Raw genomic sequence first — 10,000 nt, forward strand, 5'->3', positions numbered from 1 at the left:
CAGACAGAGAGACAGAGGAGCTGTGTGTAATGGGATTTCAGTGACCGCGCTGACCCCAGCGGACTTGTGAGGAGAATACCGAGGCCATGCTGAACTGGCCGTACTGCTGTGCTGTTTGTCTGCATGGCTGCTGTCCGCTCAGCAGATCCTCCGCTAAAGCTAATCGGGCCCAGGATCTCGTCACAGACCCTACAACCAACACCACTTGGACTCTCCAGCATGGAATGTGCTGCGTTTCACTAGTCTTAATCATTAAACAGGAGACAGATAGGAAAGGATGGACAGACAGACATAGACAGAGAGAGAGTGTGGAGAATGTAGCATGCCTAAGGAGTCTGAAGCCTTTTCGGCTTTTCGGAATCGAAACCAGCGAGTTAGCAAACCCATTTTAAAATGCAGAGTTTCAGCCACATTCACGAAGGAAGGAGTTTTTTGTGCTGTGAATTGCTTCAGCTCCTCAGAAGACTTCACCCTTTGGGTTGGTCTGCATTGTCTTCCTTGTGTGGTGCTGTGCTGCCATCTGCTGTTGCTTAGCGGAACTGCAGGTTCGTAAGAGAAAGCCACATTTAATACAGAGGAAAAACAAAGGAATTTGGATTTTTTCATGTTAGGAAGATAGTCAATATGAACCTGAATTTGGGAATACGATGAAAATGGGAATTGATTTTTTTTGAGAACAGTAATGATGGTTGTTGAATACTTCAAGCATTTATTGTTTTGGGACATGTATCTGTGGTAAAGTGTAAGCTCAACGCGTAATCATGTACTTTCTTTACAAGTACTTTACATGTATGTTGCTCCATATATATAACTCATTAGCTCTAAACATGTTGCTCACATACCAATACAGGGCAACTGAACTGGACTCTCAATCCTTGCTCTTGTCAATCACTTCCCCCTGTGAGCTGTGATTGGTTGGTAGAAACAGTAACTCTTTCTGAGCAACCTATCAGGATGTGATCTTTCGATTGGCCTTTTTTCCTGCCTCTCTAGTTTTGTCAGCTTTGTCATTAATTTCATTTTCCTTAATTCCATCAGGCTATCTTTCTTTCTCCATCTCTCTCTTACTCTCTCTCTCTCTCTGTCTCTCTCGTTCTTTCTGTCTGTGCTTCGGTCTTTGAGAGAGAGGCTGACTGGTATGTTTTGGGAAATTGGGCGGGAGTCAGGAGCCTGCTCCTCTGGTACTTTAGCGATTTCCTTTGAGCAGAACACTGGCCTCGTGGCCTTCTATGTATATCAATGTGTTTATATAGAACCAGACTGTGAGGGGCGGCCAACGACTGTGCAGAGGTAAACATAAACAAACAGACAAACAAACAAAAACCGCAAGAGTGGAAGAGAGGAAGTCAAAAAAAATGTATTAAAGTGAATAATGTGACCTTGGTTCAGCGGATCTCTCCGGCTGAATCACTCTTTGTTTTCCTTGTTTGTTATTCTTTCTCTTTTGGTGACAGACTGTCTGTTAAGTTAAAATGAGAAACAAGCAAAAGTATATTCCGGTAAAAAAAAAATAAAAAAAATTAAAAGGTTGTTTATTTGTATGTTAGGGAGAGGGGGGAGATCTAACATGTTGCCCTTTAGTCAGTGGTGATAGATAAAAAAATAAGTATGTTTTCTTTTATGTTTTATTTTTTAATAATTAAAAAAAAAACAAATAAAATGTTTTTTTTTTTAAAAACATTTTTGTGAATGGTGTTAAGGCCACACCCGATGTAGTGCATGAATCGAGTCTGGGAAACGGAGAACGAATGGATGGTCTCGCCTTCAGTCTTTGTGCTTATGAAAGGATTTTAAAAAATGATATACATGAAATAAAGTTACATGAAACTGCGTAAAAACACAGGAAAAAATGAAGTAAACAAAAAAAAAAGAGACATTGACACAAACACACACACACACCCACTCTCTCATACCGACACAAATCATGTTTTTGCGAAGAGTATGGTCAAGTTTCTCTTTGGGAAAAGTGTGTGTGAGTGTGTGTGTGTGTGTGTGCGCGTGTGTATGTATGTGTGTGGAAGAGGTCTGGCCTTACTTCAGTGAGCTGTACCATAGTTAATAAATCAATCTTGTAAAGTCTGGGGTTCTGCGTCTGTTCATTTACTTACTATGGTGATAGATAGATACAGATACTTTATTGATCACCAAGGGGAAGTTCAAGGTCTCAGTAGCATACAGACATCACACACATGCACTTACAGCAGAAAAAGTAATACAAGTATATATAAAAAAACTGCACTGCACAATAGAGACAGTAGAAGATTTAAAATGTAATGTTTAGTATATTTAGTATGTTAAAAAACATACTAAATATACTAAGGAAAATAAATAAAATATCCACATAGTGCACTAGTAGGCTCCTACAGGCTCTGTCTGATAGAGCAAAAGGTGAATGCAAGACAAACTCCCTTCGGGGAAATAAAGGATTCATTCATTTATTCACTCACTCATTCATAACCTTATGGGAACACATGCTGGTGAATATACACACCTTTACTGTCCTCTACCCAGTGTCACTTTGGCAGACAGAGGTTAGGAAAACAAGAAAAGACATGTCTCAATCTGATACCAAATACATTTGTGAAGCATACTGTATATTTGTGATATAGGTTTTAGTGAATTAAATCGCACATGGTATGAATATTGTGATATATTTTCTTTTCTTTTTTTTTAGAGGTGTTTGTCTTCTCAATGAAAAATATACATTTGTATGCAGTTAAGATATGCATCATGTCTTTGATGCTGCTGTCCAAGTTTCCAGACTGTTAGATCAAAATGAATGTTGGTATCACTTTACTTAAAAAGCCAGGAGGAAACTGAGTGCCTGCTTTTCTGTGTGTGACTTAAGGGACCTTATGTGAGAGACACGTAATATCCACTTGTTCAGTGTTCTGGACTGCACTGAGCGATCACCACTGCAACAGATCTGGACTGCACTGAGCGATCACCACTGCAACAGAGAGTTCAAAGATCTATTGTTGTCTTTTATCACTTACCCAATTCACTGCACCTGTGGGAAATGCAGCCCTGGTCAGCCTACATTTATATTAATTCATTCAGTTAGCTGATGCTTACCAAATCTAGAGAACAATTATTTCTAGTATTCATTTCTCCCAAGATGTAACTGTCACTGATATGTAAGACCTACAGTAAGCACCTGGACAAGACAAATTTAATTGAACTACAATCCTTTTTTCATTGAAACAGACCTACAGTAAACACATGGATTTGTCAACTTGTGTACTGTTTTCGTCCCCAAATAGGCAATACAATTTCTCTCAATGTGCCTTAGATCCATACTTGCACATAGCAACACAGAACAGACATTGCATCTCTTATGAATAATGAATGGTTGCTGATTGAAGAATTGTGCAAAGGAGATTCACAAAGGTGTATCAAAGATTCAGACTTATGCAAGGAATTTCTACCACCTGTGAATAGATGTTTTCCTTTCATTTAGCATAGGGAAACCAATAGAGTTTGGGGTCTTTTAATTACATCTGTGTTAACTGTTGCAAAAGGGTGTGAGAAATGTGTGAACCCAATGAAAATGTGTTAGAACATTTGCAAGAGACGACTTCTGCTGTGCAAAGAAGGTGTTAATGAAGAGCAAATGGATCCCAGTTTCTTTAAGCAGGTCAAAGCAATAGAGAAACTGTATTAAGCATTGTATTAAGCACTACTTGATGAGAAATAGAATCACAGTTCAGAGGAAAGTTACTTCAGGGAAGGTAAGATGGACAGACAGGATGGAGAGGAAGGTCATGGTAGTTGCAAGTTAAGTGTAATGGGTTTTTAGTGATGTCTGGAGAGGAGGCACTCTCAGAAGAGCTGATTCTTTAAAGGTACACTATGCAGGTTTAGGTATTTTTGGCGACTGTCTAGAGTCACGATAAATTTATATTTTACTCTCCTGTATAAATAGCAAACTTCTTGTGACTTATCCCGCCCCCCTGTACACAATGAAAACATTGTTATAAAACAAACAAACAGACAGACAAACAAAGCAGTAAATAAAACATCAGAGATTTAGAATTAAGTAAAAATGAGATTTCAAAAGAGATAGATACAACAACACATACAATACAATGAATGCAATGAAAATAGGAAAATACCCTGTAAATAGCTGTAGAACGTAAAATAATGTGAAGAAATAGGTTAGAAGGTAGAAATTAGTTAACTAAAAAAGAATTTGCCTGTTTGATATACAGAGGCAGGGTGTTCCATAGCTGCAAGTAATGGATAAAAGTAGCTTCTCGCTTTGCTTGTGGAGCACTTTGGGCACAATTAAAAGATTAGCACTTGGAAGATCTAAGGTTCCTTTGTGGTTGATAAGATATTAAAAGCTCAGATATATATGAAGGTGCTATGCCATTAAGAGCTAAGAGCTTTGTAAGTCATTAACAGAACCTTTAAAATCAATTATATTGGAAACAGGGAGCCAGTGCAGTTTAGCTAACACAGGGCTGATGTGCTCCCTCTTCTTGGTCTTAGTTAAGTCTAGCAGCAGAGTTCTGTTTGAGTTCCAATTTCTTTATATGCTTTTTGTGGGAGACTAGTGAAACATGCAATGCAGTAGTCTAACATACTAGTGATAAAGGCATGGATTCATTTTTCTGTTAAAAAGGCTGCACTTTGGCAGTGTCTCTCAGGTGGAAATTAGCTGTCTGGGTAACTTTACTGATATGGGTCTTGAAGCTTAAAGCAACACCAAAGAACTTTCCCTGGAGCACGTACGCTATTTGTTTATCCAGCACCGGCTTTGCAAATAACAATGTCCATAGACAAGGTAGAATATGTTGCACGATTTATGAAAGTAAGATGTAGGCTATTGGCGACATCAGATGCAAGTCAAATTTGTAGTTTCTTATGTCTCATTCCATCGAACTACAGATCCGCTATCTGGCAGACTTACATAGTGCGGTTATAGCCGATAGATGGCTGTGAAGCGAATGCAGAAGTGCCGTTCACCCTGTTACAAATTGATGAACCACTGAAACGATTTTGGAAACATTATTTTAAGGTACAAAAAACTCTTTGGTGTTGCTTTAACTCTGAGTCTAAGATGACACCTACAGTAGGCTTGTTACTTTTGATTTGACTTGGTGTGCCAGGTTCCCAAGATTACTAAGAACGGTGTCTCGCTTTGATTTTTGGGCCAACCAAAAGTAATTTAGCTTTAAAAAAAGTGTTGCTCATCCACTGATTAATGGAGGTTAAGCATGTGATAAGGGAACAAAGGCCATCTGGGTTTGTTGGCTCCACAGAAATCTATAATTGGACATCGTCTGCATAGCTGTGGAAGTTTACATTATGCTGACTTATGATGTTTCCTAATGGAAGCATATATAGGGGGGGAAAAGCAGAGGACCAATACCAAAACCAGTTTAAAACATTATCAGAGAGACCAACCCACTTCGCAAGGCGGTGAAATAAAACGTTATGATCAATGGTGTCGAATGCTGCACTCAAATTTAGAAGAATAAGGATTGAGATTTTGTTTGTCAGTAGCAAGTCTGAACTATTTTTACTAGGGCTGTTTCTGTGCTGTGATTTGTGATTGATTACAAACAACTTTTCAAGTACTTTTCAAGTAGCTACTTTGCTCAAGAAAGGTTTGGCATAGGCCTGTAATTACATAGGACAGTATGGTCAAGATTTGACTTTTTAAGTAATGGTTTCACAACAGCGGTTTAAAAAGCAGTTGGAAATACCTGTTTTTATTCATTACCTTGAGAATAAAGGTTGCCAAACTATCATATACGTTCTTGAGTGTGTCAAAGGGTGTTTGATGTAGTAGCATATCAATGGTGGAGAACAACATCCTAGAGTTTCCTTTTCAGCAATTACCTTTGAGAAGTGGATCCTTCCCACACAGCTTTATTATAGTTTGCTATTTTTTCTTTTAGAATGGCACGGTGAACCTGTGGCTCAGTTTCCCCCCGAGCTGTACGTGGAATACTCACTCATTCACTGCATACAGTAGGGCAGGCAGTGAATAACCGCTAGGCTAGGTCCAGGCGTAACGGTAGCTAGCTGGTCTGTAGCTGTGCAGTATGAACGCTAGCAAACCTCCCTCCCGAAGCCTTAAGAGTAGTGCTGGCGAGAGAGCTAGCAGCAGATTTTAGCTTGACTGCTAGCACGCTCTGATTCGAGGTGCTTCGGTTTTGCACGCGGGCTGAGCCACGCGGTTCAACATGACACAGGCTACACAGGCCCTTCCTCAAAACCAGATGGGCCCCTTAGCAGGTCCAGTGAATGGGCCCCTCAAGTTGCCTGTGCTGCACTTTTCACACATTGGGAAGAGGACTATAAAGGACCGTAAACGTAAAAATATAAAGATGTCATGGCCCAGACAAGCCCTGGCACATGTGGTTGCAAAGCTTTCCCCTCACCAGAAAGCCAAAAGAGAGGGTGTGTGTGTGTGTTGGTGTGTTTGTGGGTGCCATTTCGCTGTGACCCAACCTGACCTTTTTATCAAGTCAGCGCCAAACAGGATCAATGGAGATGGCCTTTTTGCCATGTCTCTCCCGATTCCGAACACTCCCAAACAGGACGCCCCAGACGGGATAGAAAAGGGCACGCTCCAGGCACTGTGAGAATGCACGAACTTTCCCCTCTGACCTTTTGGGGTTGTCAACAGCTGTGTATGTATATGTGTGTGTGTGAGTGAGAGAGAGAGAGAGAGAAAGACACAGTCATGCATCTTCCATGCTCTAGATATATTGCTGTAGTTGCACTCATTGTGCTAAAGGTCAAAAGCCTCATGAAGACGGGCTAATTCAAATGGCAGTTAGGGCCCTGAGCGCCACAGCCTCTGGAAAGAATGAGTGGGCCAAATCTAGCCTACTCCGCAGTCACCTGCTGTGACGGGAACTAGAGCAGAACTGGACACAAGTCCTTAGAAGACAGTGGACTATCATAGTGATCATGTAATGATGAAATGTGAGTAAGCTGTGGGCTATGAATCTGACCTGAGACGATTTACAGTCATTTCGCTTGGCATACCTGCTAAACTGCAATTGCACTCAATGTCCACAAGGTGTCTGACTTGTAACAGGTTGCCATTCTATGTGAAAGCCGTTTATTGTTATGAACTTGACCAATCTCTATCAAAGGGATCTGTAAAGAGGCATTTTTAAACGCGTTTAAGTTCTACTGACAAAAAATGGCAAGTGATACCAGGGTTTATTGAAGGTAATTTGCTACTGTAGCCTACTAGAGACGAGCAAGGTAAAGCCCTTTTCACACATCCTGATTGGTCAGTAAGAAATGAACATTCACATTTTATTCAACAAAAAGCAGGATACAGTCAGCGTCAACGCCTGGTCTTTTTATTTATTTAGCCTATTTATAGACTATGTGTCAACCTTGTGAAAACCTGACGTTTATTTTTTTCTTTCTTTCTTTCTTTCTGCTGGGAGTTGAGGGAAAGTGAGGCTGCTATCCTTCTCCCCTCTTATGATCAGTCGGAGCACGTATCGCTGCTCATCCGTGTCTCTGTCCTAGTCTCGCTGCTGCTGCGCCGGTTGAATTCAGATGCGCCGACACCGGCGCCGCAAGAGTTCTCGCCACAGGTGGAAGCAGCAACTCATATCAATACGGACCATACGAGTCGGTCTCGGCGCCGATCACTCTCATTGATGGTTTTGTGAGCACCCATTCGCCCCAAGGAGATTATCGATCGACTAGGTCACTGTGGTATTTCAATATCGAAACCTCGATTGATGGCAGCGCCGCCAGAGAGGATGTTATTGACATCGGGAAGTGAGATGGTCAAATTGATGCGTGCCTGCCTGCGTGGTGCGCGCGAGACAAATGTGCGAGCCACTTTAGAGGCCCTGGAGGCGTTAGGTCCTTAATGTGATAATTGGTGGCGCCCCTGTGGTTGTCCTAAACTGTTGTGGTAGTTTGAAGAAAGAACAACAGCCCACTTGTAATTATGGATCAGGGGATGCTGTTCTAATTATCAGTCTTTGAAATTTATCCCAGAGCTAATGCTGTGTCCAGTCAGATATACATCTCTGTCTCATTGTTCCATTACAGATAAAAATTAATAGGCTACGTGTACACTCTACCAGTACGCCTTCTATGCCTATGCTTCTGGCCCATTTGAGAAGTTGTACAAACATTATTTCAACACTCCCAAACCTTTGGACAAATCAAATGTTTTTGTTTGTTTTCTTTGTCTTTCATTTTACTTCAGTAATATTCATTCCTAATTCATTTAACAGGGAACAGCGAAAGGGCCCCTCCAAAAAAGAACTACTGGGACAAAATATTATAGCATTCTTATAGTACCACCAGCTACTATAGAAATAGTACTATAGTTATTTTTCGTAAGGGGGACTTACAGACAAAGAGAGCATGCCTTACAAGTTGATCCATGAGTAGGCTACTCTCCTTACTGGACTACCCTCGTGCTGCTCTGTACGAGGCTGTGGTGCGTTTGCTGTGCTTACTGGGGTTGTAATTCGGGCTTCGTGGGCTCGAGGAGCTGCCATTTACTTCATTTGGTTTGAGGAATAAGTTAAGTGACACACACACACACACACACACACACACACACAAACACACCCATATATTCTCTCTCTCTCTCTCTCTCTCTCTCTCTCTCTCTCTCTCTCCCCATGTGTTAGGCTTCTGCCAAAGCTTCCTGAAATCCAGCTGCCAGTTAGTGATTTTTTTGTTTGTTTTTGAGATAAATTTGTTTTGTTTTTTGGTTTAATGACACCATTATTCTTTTTATCTTTTCTTTTGACCTGCCAGCACCATGTTTGGAGTTCAACTCCTATCAGAAAGGAGCAGCATTAGGCTACTCCCTTTCCAAACAGCTGGTTTGGGGACAGCTATCCTACTTTTTAGGCTGCTCTGAATGCATTAGTTTATCACATGGAACCATGGTAATATAGCCACACAAAGGCATACCCAGACAGCTCATGCAGATGTTGCACAACCAACATTTGATACTCTGGAAACAATATCTGGACTTATGCACAGATTTATGTTCACATGATTATAGTTATGGTTGTATTTTGTTCAACCCGCAATGGCATAAGATAAATTAGCACACAAAACTGAGAAAAACAATATTATTAGACATTGTTTAAAAGAAAACATACACACATATCACCCCATGTGTTCATGAATGTGTAGAATGGCAGGAACCCAATGTTTACTCTACAGCCTTGGCTATCCTGGTGGGCTACAGTATAGTTAAAATGTCTACAATAACTAAAGTAATACTATTAGATTGCCATAGAATAGTAGCTCTATGGTAGTGTATAAAACTTCTATGATTTTTGAGTTTTGCAATACATTTGTAATGCCCTTCTCTTTGCAGTGTTCCTATGGACCCTTTCAAGAGAGTTCCATTGTCAGCATCATAGTTGGCCCCACAAGACTTCCGTTTTAACATTCCATATGTTATCTTAATGCAGAGGAAGTAGATTGGGGCCCAAATAGAACGTTCAAGCATTGTTTTTGTTTACCTTGTTGAAAGGGTCTATAGTACAGTCTAATATAGTATGTCCAAAAATACTATGATTCCTATAATACTGTATCTATAATATAAGATTACGATAGGCCTAATATTTTGTTCTAAAATATAAACATTTATATAGCTCTTTTCCGTAAAAGTATTCCTTTTACTGTAAGGGTATTGGCAAATCTGGTGCCAGTCTGCGTCTTTCACAGCTGCCCCAGTAAGCACCTCAGCTGTACCGTACTGTCACCATGGGCAACGTGTAAATGAGGAGTCTCCTACACATGTTAGCTGATTATGTTTTCCGATGTGGAAAAGAAATGCAATTATTAAATGTATGAGCGTGGCAATATTTTTTTTTTTTTCTTTAGCATGATTAATTATGCTGTTTAATTCCGAGATCCAGCGTTGCGGTGCGTCGTAATTTCCCCATGGCTTTCTTGTGTTCCTGCGTGTACCATGGCTTTCTTGTGTTCCTGCGTGTACCATGGCTTTCTTGTGTTCCTGCGTGTACCA

General features: G+C 40.5%; 1 protein-coding gene across 1 annotated transcript in view; it reads left to right on the forward strand.

Annotated features, from left to right (window-relative positions):
* Positions 1 to 2,079, forward strand: part of arhgap35a (Rho GTPase activating protein 35a) — a 73,081-nt gene extending 71,002 nt beyond the window's left edge. The window contains exon 9 of the mRNA XM_042063142.1: positions 1 to 2,079. This exon is cut by the window's left edge and continues 1,385 nt beyond it. The gene's annotated coding sequence lies outside the window, so the exon portion shown is untranslated.
* Positions 2,080 to 10,000: the final 7,921 nt, after the last annotated feature.

This window comes from Alosa sapidissima, chromosome 15 (assembly GCF_018492685.1).
Source record: "Alosa sapidissima isolate fAloSap1 chromosome 15, fAloSap1.pri, whole genome shotgun sequence".
Classification (NCBI taxonomy): Eukaryota; Metazoa; Chordata; class Actinopteri; order Clupeiformes; family Clupeidae; genus Alosa; species Alosa sapidissima.